Raw genomic sequence first — 10,072 nt, forward strand, 5'->3', positions numbered from 1 at the left:
GGGCACCAACAGCACCTGACATTAAAGCAGCTAGGGTAATTGGGCAGATGGGGCTGTAGCTGTTTGTTAACGCGTGTCCTGCATGTTGGTGGTGAGCCTGCGATTGTTAGCGCTGTAAGTGATAGCAGCAATTGCAAGGCTGTAATTCCGCATCCAGACGGGCGATTATGTCCCGGGTCATCTCTGACAAAGCCCACCAAACACCAGGCCCAACAGGGTTTTGTTGTTAATTGTTTTGCTGGTCCATTGTTTATGTATGATCAGGGGCAACAATAGTCTGGCCACGCGTCACTCCACCACACCACCCCCACCGCCAATCAATCTCATACCCCGCCTCTGCCCCACTAATTATTCAAAAATGCACATTTATGCAAATAGGCTCCTGCTAGATTAACCTAATTCAGCCATGTAAACAACTCTTAGGCCCGGGATTAAAGTTTTTTTTTGGGGGGGGGGGGGGGGGTAAATTAGACGGGGGAGCACTAATGACCTGCGGTGTCTACAAGGCTCCGTAATCTCACTTCCAAAGTGGAGGCCACGCCACATCAAGACACACTTCAAATCTGTCGCAAACACAAACAATATAACGTACGACGGGGCCGCATTAGCAATAGATTATGATTAAAGATGAATGCGGAGGATGCAGAAGGCCAAAGCTGCTCCTTAGACGGTGCTAAAGCACTATTGGTGACCCTGAGTGATTAGGCATTGCACTTGCGTGCATATGAGTCATGTGCCACATTGAACACTTCGGGGCCTTATGCTGTCTCCTGGGATGGACTTTGTACCATATTAAATTTCATAAGAGCATTGTTCAGAAAGGCATGTAGCTTATTATTCTATTATTATGTTAGCATAGCTTCTGTCATTAAACATAACACATGGTCCTAATAAGATTGATATGAGTACAGGATGACACACTAATGTCCCAACTGACAGTTATTCACTATAGACTATTGCTTTTAATGCCTTGTTCTATACAGTCAGTACAATACACAGTATTTTCATGTTTCGGTTTACAGTTCTATGTTTCACAATGGACCCAATGTTATAGAAACCAAAGACACAGCCCTATTTCCTTTCTGGTTCCATGTCACACTCATAGCCAATCCATTAATCTTTGCTGCTGTACAAATGGGCAAGGTTTGCAGTTATGGCCACAGTTGTAATCCTTTGACCCATGACCTACTGGTCAGATATCCCCCTTGAACACTTTCCCTTTAAGAGGCAGTGGACAGCCTGTTCCATCTAAGATGACTCGCACGCAGTTAACTAGACTTCTGGCTGCTCATCTGCCCAGCTCACACTTCAGTTAATAAGAAAAGACAGTAGCACATACAGGCACATAAGTACTTATGTTGCACTGAATGTTAAAATACTGGACAATATTATTTTGATGTGCAAAACAGGGACAGGTTGGTTTAGGCCCCAGTGTTTATACTTCTTGAAATAATTTCCTCTTGAAATAATTTTCTTTTTATGAAAAATGTTGTGTGTTCAGTCTCGATTTGCAGAAAAAAACAGCAATTTACAATTAATTTTTTGTTTTTTTTTTCATGATAGTGTTGTAAAAGAAAAAAGACTTGAACCGTAAACAGAGCGTAAGCTGAATGTTTATGTGCATCATTACAGAACAATGTTATTAATGCTTTAATACAACTGCATTTAAATAACTTGAGCACCTCCAAGTCTGCATCCATGGTCTTCATCTGGAAAAGGATAGCATGTCCACTCAAGGTCAGGGGAGAGGACATATCCCAGGTGGAGGAGTTTAAGTTCCTCAGGGTCTTGCTCACGAGTGATGGAAAGAGGGATAGTGAGATCAGTCACATGCTGGGACAGGCAGCAGCAGTAATGTGGTTGCTGTACCCGACTGTAGTTGGAGGTGTACCTCAGGGACTGAGGCCTTGACATTGTCCTAGGATCCCTGGAGGGATTATATCTCCAACTTGGCCTGGGAGCAGCTCGGGGTCCCCCAGAATGAGCTGGAGCGAGTTGCAGGGGACAGACACGTCTGGGATTCTCTGCTTTCCCACTTCCTACCATGACCCTTTCTGAATCAAGCAGTTTAAGAAGATGAGTGAGTGGTTAGATGGTTTCTATGGTATTTTAGGTGATTATTAGGCTAAGTTATTGCTTGATTATTGTTAGGTGCTTGCAACGGTATTCCTGGTGTTGCTATATGGTTACTGCAGTGTTGGAGGGGATTGCTAGGGTGTTGTTACATGCTTTCTACAGTATCTCTGATGCTGAGGAGTTGCTTTGATGTTCCAGGTGGATACAAGTGTACTGCTGGGTGGTTGGTATGGTATTCCAGATGGTTGCTTTGGTGTTGCTAGGTGGTTGCTGTGGTACAAGAGACAGTATTGCTAGGTGGTTACTATAGTATCTTTAATGGTTGCTAGGTGGCTTTGTTATCCTAGGTGCTATGATATCCTAGGCAGTTCCTAGTGTACTTGTATAATGGTAACATAAGAAGGGAGTACAAACTTTTGCACAGCCATTCTGCCACTGATTCTTATGGGGAAAAATAAAAGTCAGAATTTGAATGGTGAGAAAATCATTCATGGACAAAATCCATGAATCCAAAAGGTCAAAGATATGAGTAAACAACAGCACAGTCACTAACTAGAAGAGAACTTGAACAGCACAGGGGCAGTAATAACTCTGGACTTTTGATGCACAAGTATGCCCTTCACTTTCCAGTAAAAGAGGAAGACAGAAAGAGTAAGAGACAAAGGGGGGCAACAAAGGAGCAAGGAAGAGAGAGAGAAAGGAGCGGCAACTGCTTGCTCTCAAATGGCACAACAATAAATGCCCTCTGTCCACTTGAGTTAACTCAACCAACAATGCAGCCTTTATTTCTCTCACCTCAGGCCTGTCTGAATAACTTAGCCCATCAAGGAGTGATCTCTCACTCTCTTTCTCTTTTCCTCTTGCTCTCTGTCTTCTTCTTTACCCCCCATCCCCTCCCCACCTCCCTGGGCCTCCTCAAAGTGTGCTAATTAGAAAGGAATCATGACCATGTCCATTGTGGGACAGCATTGTAAGAGGCCGCAAAAACGTTCCACCAGCCAAACAGCCAACCGTCAAAGAAAACAGTCAGTTTGTCCCTCTTGTTGGGCATAAAAAAAGCTTTTGTGAGTGATAATTGTGAAGCTTCCCCCAGTCTGGGCTCATCCACAACTGGGATGCCGCTGGTTTGCAGTCGTAACCAAAAGCAGAGGTCAGTTTTCTGCACAGTGCAGGCTTTTCAGGAGCTATTTTAATCATCTGTGATGCTGAACTCACTAAGTGCTCCTTTGCTGCATTAAAGCTAGTTGCCCATAAACATGGACAAAAGTGCATCGCAAGGCTAAAAACATTAGCAGTTAGCTTGATTTTTTCTACCCTTTTGTCCATGTTTACAGATAACAGTGTGTCAGGCAGTGTCAGACACCACATAAGCAAGTCTATTAGCGATTCCTTAACAACTCTACACGGTGTGATTTAGCCTCTTTTAGGTAGTTTGCATGATGCTAATACACAAGCTAACACAAGCTTCCTTAATTCCTAGCTAGATTAGCCTCGTAGCTTCAGGGCAAAACTAAAGAAGCAAACTTCACACACCAAATATGTCTTAACTTATCAACTACATTTGAAGTAGGGGAAAAATTATTAAACGTAATTGTGTAAATGTAATTGATTAAAGGTTCACAGCGGTAGTAATAGGTATCAGCCGTCTGAAGACTTGAATGCCTTTAAAAGCTTCCTCACAGAAAGTTATTAAAAGAAATGGGTGCCTGATGTCTGTGATATTGTTTTTGAGGTGAAGTTTTGCTTAAAAGAAAGAAATCATAGTGGAGAGATATATGTAGGGCCCCCCAAACATAATGTATTTATTCAGTTTTTCCACTATTTTACCATAATCAAGATTTATAAACTCGGATGGCACGTGTAGGCCCACTGGTGGTTTCAGACGGTTAATAAAATGGCTATATGTTGTAGTCATGGTGACCCCTGGTTCCTATCACCTCCTGTACACTGTAAGGAATCAGTCTCTACAATCAACCATTTTACACCAAATCACCCTTGATAACTTTGTTTACATTCCCAACGACTGACCTGTGCAGACATTTTAGGAAATTTGTGGAACTCACTTTAAATGTGATGTTACGTTACATCAAAAACAGGAGACAAACCTCCAGCAAATAAAAAAAAGCTTTTATTCTTAAGATTTCAGTGCAAAAGCCCTCTGTTAAGTCCAAGTCTTTCCAGGGTAGATAATATAAGGAGTGTTCCTGGCCTCACATCAAATTCTGACCCTGGTGTGTGAGCTGGGAGGACAGAGGCAGCGTTTAGCTTTAACTGGACCAGGACTTTGCTGAAAGTGATAGGGAGAAATCATAAGAGCATTATAAAAGGAAAATGAAAACAAAATCTGCCTTTGATTTGAATAATAGCTGTAATATTAAAATGCAGAGGATTAATAAGGAAAGAAAAGAAGTGCTGGCCTCTGTCTTTGTCTGGTCATCAAAAAAAGAAAAAAAAAATCACATATGGTATGAGACATATGGCCTGTGTCTGGGTGAAGAGAAAAGAAAAAGTGCAATCTTTCTGATGGATTATCAGGTTATTTCTGGTAAATATCTAATATTCTGGGTTTGCTGGTCTTCCTAAAGCTCCTGCCAGGTTACACACAAAGCTTTTGTTCCACATGTCCTCAGTCTCGAATGTCACGATAAAAAGATTTCATTCTTTCACCTCAACTTTGACATAAACCAAAATGTGCTCACACTGATGGGTTTGGGGATTTAGTTTAACAACAGATTGTGAGCGTCAATAAGTTTTGATCATAATACTTGCATGTACATCAGTATTTACCCACAAGATTACCACTCAGGCCACGAGAGAGGGGAGGAGTGGAGAAGAGTGGAGGGCAATGGGGGTGGGGGGGGGAGGGTTTGGTGGGGGGCAGGAGGCTGGATTAACCACGCAAGAGGAGAAATCTCGAGGAATAAAATAATTCCGTGGAGTAATTAGGGGAGTGTGGCGCCTGATGAAGTGGCACGAGCCCTGTGGCGTTTGTTGCTTTGCAGCAGATGTCGTGCTTTAACTCTCTGATTAACCTCGAAGAGCGGCGGCCTCGCGAATCCCGACGTCAGAGCACAAGCAATATGCCACCAATCTGTTCTGCAATGGACATGCGGTGGGCTTTTATTTCTCCAAAGGCAGGAGAGACAGACCACTGGCCTTGTATCTTACATACAAGGAAGAAGTTTCTAATCAAGTGGACAGTGAGAGGAACCACAATGTAGAAGTTTCTGATAAAGTGGCCACTCAGTGGAAAGACAAGGTAGCTGTCTCTAATAAAGTAGGCACTTTGTAGAAGTCCAAGGTGTTTCTATTAAAATGGCCATGCGGTGGGAGTACAAGGTAAGTGTTTCTAGTAAAGTGGCCAGTGAGTGGAAGCACAAGGTAGGTGTTTCTGATAAAGTGGCCAGTGAGAGGAAGTACAAGGTAGGTGTTTCTAATAAAGTGGCCAGTGAGAGGAAGTACAAGGTAAGTGTTTCTAGTAAAGTGGCCAGTGAGTGGAAGAACAAGTTAGGTGTTTCTAACAAAGTGGCCAGTGGGCGGAAGTACAAGGTAGGAGTTTCTAATAAAGTGGCCACATAGAGGAAGTTTGGTGTTTCCAATAAAGTGGCCAGTGAGTGGAAGTACAAGGGAGATCTTTCTAATAAAGTGTCCAGTGAGGAGATGTACAAGGTAGGTGTTTCTGATAAAGTGGCCAGTGAGAGGAAGTACAAGGTAAGTGTTTCTAGTAAAGTGGCCAGTGAGTGGAAGAACAAGTTAGGTGTTTCTAACAAAGTGGCCAGTGGGCGGAAGTACAAGGGAGATGTTTCTAATAAAGTGTCCAGTGAGGAGAAGTACAAGGTAGGTGTTTCTGATAAAGTGGCCAGTGAGTGGAAGTATTAGGTAAGCATTTCTGATTAAGTGGCCACTCAATGAAGCCCAAGGTAGGTGTATCTAACAAAGTGGCCACTAAGTGGAAGTATAAAGTAGGTGTTTCTAATAAACTGGACACTTAGTAGATGTCCAAGGTTGGAGTTTCTAATAAAGCGGCCAGTGAGTGTAAGCACAAGGTGTATATTGACCATACTGCATGGTATTTGAAGTTCAGTATGGACTACCAGCATTTACACTGGAGTAGTTAGCAGAGCTCTGGTGGTTCCGGCACCATGGTGTCGGTGAAGGCAGCATGCTGTCTGCATGGTTGGCATAAGTGGTTGAAGTGGGGCATGTGGGGGCATGTTTAGGTGGAGGGGTGGCCTGGTCCCTCTGTCTGTCTGCCCCAGGGCTGATGCAGGGGTTACTCAGTGGCTAATTTTGGGCATATGCTTCATAACCAACAGCAGGACTCTGCCCCCAGCAGGACACTGCTCTGTGGGTGGGGGCAGAGGGTGATGAGGCAATTTAGGATAATTTTTTTTGTTGCTCTTTGTGGGACAGTCTGTCATAAGCTTTTGTTCATTAAAATGAACAAATATTTAAGAGAAAGGTTTTAAACATTTTATCACCAATTAACACCAATTTACTAAGTAGCATGCAAACTGTCATGTCTAAAAGAGTTGTTAAGTAATCTCTGAAACACTTTCTTATGTTGCTAAATGACATTTACCATCAGTGTGTTTTCATTGCTGAGCCGAACAACTGCCCAACCTGTCCGGTTTGATGCCGCCTTAAATGAGTGCCCCCCGCTTGATTGCACTCCAGACCAGTTTGACCACCACAGAGGCTCCTGCAAGTCTGTGCACTTTCCTGGTCTCCCAGAAGCCTCACCTCTACTATCCACTTTCATAATGACTTCATCATTTCACAGGTTAATCTGAATATTTGTGTCCAACGACAGGCTCATTTCTTTTCTGTATTCCATATTTACTATTAATATTCATTGTCAAATCTTTCTTCTTTATTCATATGCCTCTTGTATAGTTTTGCAATCACGTGTTGTCTAGAAGAGGAGGTTTGGTTCCTCTCAAGGTTTCGGCCTCTTGCTCTTAGGGAGTTTTTCTTGCTACTGTCGCCCTTGGTGATGCTCATTTGGGGCTTGAACTGAAAAAGAAATATCTATAAACATAGACAAAATGCTCACCTTCAAACAGTAGTAGCAGCCGTCCTGAAGCCTGATTTCATCTGTGAGAGAGAGGAGAAAATCCAGCTGCTTCAGATCTGAAAACATCCACAGGAGTTCCTGTCCATCCTTCCGCTGTGAGAAGTCGACTCAGCGCTATGGGTCTGAAAGGATGTGTAGCTGTTCAAGAAGAACCTCACTGAGAAAAGTAGACAGACACATCAAACAAAGAAGCTGAACAATGGACTGACCACCCCAGAGTCCAGACCTCAGCATCACTGAATGGGTTTGATTACTACAGAAAATGATCAACCAGCTTGTAAGAACTTTGGAGGTGTGTCTGCAGATTCCTTGAGACACTGAAAGTGAGTCTCCTGAAAAGAATGGAAGCTGGAATAAAGGTGAAGAAGCTGGAATGAAGGTGAAGAAGCTGGAATAAAGGTGAAGAAGCTGGAATAAAGGTGCTTTTTTCCTGTTGAAATGAATAACTTACATAATGTATGTACACAACGGCTGTTTTGACTGTAATGACTCTGACTTTTGCACATCGTTAGTAAAACCAATCATTCTATTTAAAACCACAAGCACTCAAAGAACCATTTGCATAATTAAAGGGTTCTTTGTGTCTTGCAAGGGTTCAGAAAGTGCTGTGGATGGTTCTAGGTAAAACTAGGTGAAAGTGGTTCTAAATAGCATCCAAAAGGGTTCTGCTATTCTTACGATGTCAAACGTGCAACAACAGAACTCTTTTCAAAAAGGTTCTATATAGAACTATCTACAGCACATTCTCCATCACTCTGAAAAACTTCATAATGCACAGAACCCTTAAATCATGCAAAGGGTTCTCTGAGTGTCCCTGGTTCTTTATAGAACTGTTTTCTTTACTAAAATCCCTTTAAAGAACCATCTTTTTTAAAGAGTGCACAAGCTATATAGATGCTATTTAGGACCCTTTTCAAAAAGGTTCTATACAAAACCATCTACAACACATTCTCTGTCAATCTGAAGAATCATTTTACCATGCACAGAACCATTTAATCATGCAAATGGTGCTCATGGTTCTATACAGAGCCACTAACTTGAGTAAAGAACCCTTGAAGAGCCACCTTTTTTTTAAGACTGTAGGCAACCTGACATTTACTTTATTTGTAAATGTTCTAGACAAATGTCTTGTCAATGAAATGGCAGTGAATGTCAAACCAAAGGAGAGCAGTTGATTTTGATGATGATGATGAGGTGTCTTGCCGATGAAAGCATCACTTCATTTTACTGCTTATCTCATTGAGGGCCTCAAAGCCAAGATAACCCGGATTAAGCGTGTGTAGAGAGAGGCATTAGGCCGCAGACATCTCTACGAGTTAATCTACCCGCTGCTCTAATGAGTCTTCTACTGGATTGCTTAAATTAAAAGCAAATATCAAGAGTCATTCAGCCGGGAGGGCGATTGACTGGCCTCATTCGCTAATGCATTAAGTGATTTGATTTCCTTAATCATTATTGTAATCACGCAGTGTTAGTGGAGAAAAAAAAGACAATGCCGGCGTACAGGTTATATCCGGATATTAAACGTCTACTGTTTAAAGACCAATCAGAGACCGTGACTGTAGGGTGATCAAACAAACAGCACTAAAAAGCACACATTAAAGACAGACACGGGGGGTGGGGGGGGTAACACTCCACCATTTCTGATATGGGGTGCATTTTGGGGGGCCTGTGTCTTTTTTCACTTAAATGAGAAGTCTACATAGACCCCCTGATCAAATACAGTGGTGGACGAAGTACACAATTCATGTACGTGAGTTAAAGTAGAGATACCCAAGGTGAAATATTACTCAAGTAAAAGTAGAAGTTCCTCCCTTTAGACCTCCAGTGGAGTAAAAGTACAAACGTATTTGCCTTCAAATGTACTTAAATATCAAAAGTAAAAGTACTAAAAGAGTAATTATGGCTCTGAAGTCCTGTTATCATTTTTATAACAAGACTCACTTCATGAACTCATTTCAGGTGAAAGTCCTCCAGCGTCTCTCTTGGTAAACCAGTCTTTTAATAGAACGTCATTAATTAGCGACACTGACGTCTATTAAAATGATCATAAGCACAAAAAACTGAAGGTAAACAGTTTTCATCAGGGAGAACTGAGTGGCTCTGAAATCACTTTTTACACACAAGCAAAGTTTCAGTTTCAGATTTATTTACAACTTAGTTCCAAGTTTAAGTTAAAACTAAGTTAAGTTAAGTTAAGTTAAAAACTGGCTTTAAACTCAGGATCACAGATGAGCTCCTTTACTATGTTAATCTGTAGGCCTCTGTTCATAAACATAAACCAGCCCAAACTAATTTACTATAAAATGAAATGGTGTTTGTAGAAATTCGGAAAAAAGCCGCGTCAGTCTCGACTGCATATGTGGACATATTTCTATATTGTGCTCTATTTACACAAAGTTAGGTAAGTTCATCATTTATGTTGAACAGACTCACCCAAAATTTTACGCTGCTGCGCTGACGTTGAACCGTGTGCTGCACTGGGTCGGTCTGACCAACAGGTCAAAACCAGCTCTAAACAAAGTGACCGCTGGGCCCTGATTGGTGTTCTGGCTTTGCGCTTCTTTCGTTTGACATGTTACGTTTTTATACACACAGAAACCAAAAGGAACGACAAACTTCTCAAAATGTTGTGGAGGAAAAAGTCGGATATTAGACATTGAAATGTAGTGGAGTGAAAGTAAAAAGTCGCCTAAAATGCTTCAGTAAAGTACAGATACACAAAAAACTACTTAAATACAGTAACAAATTACATTTACTTAGTTACTGTTCACCACTGGTCATGTGTGATTTCTCAGTGAAAACAACAGAGGGATTTCACATCAAACCACTCTGAATAACTTTATTGACATTTTAATGGTTTAATTATGAAGCAATTTTGAGAAACTGGCGGAAGTCCCCTTTAAGCAAAGACCAATA

The sequence above is a fragment of the Pygocentrus nattereri genome, chromosome 10 (genome assembly GCF_015220715.1).
Source record: "Pygocentrus nattereri isolate fPygNat1 chromosome 10, fPygNat1.pri, whole genome shotgun sequence".
Lineage (NCBI taxonomy): Eukaryota > Metazoa > Chordata > Actinopteri > Characiformes > Serrasalmidae > Pygocentrus > Pygocentrus nattereri.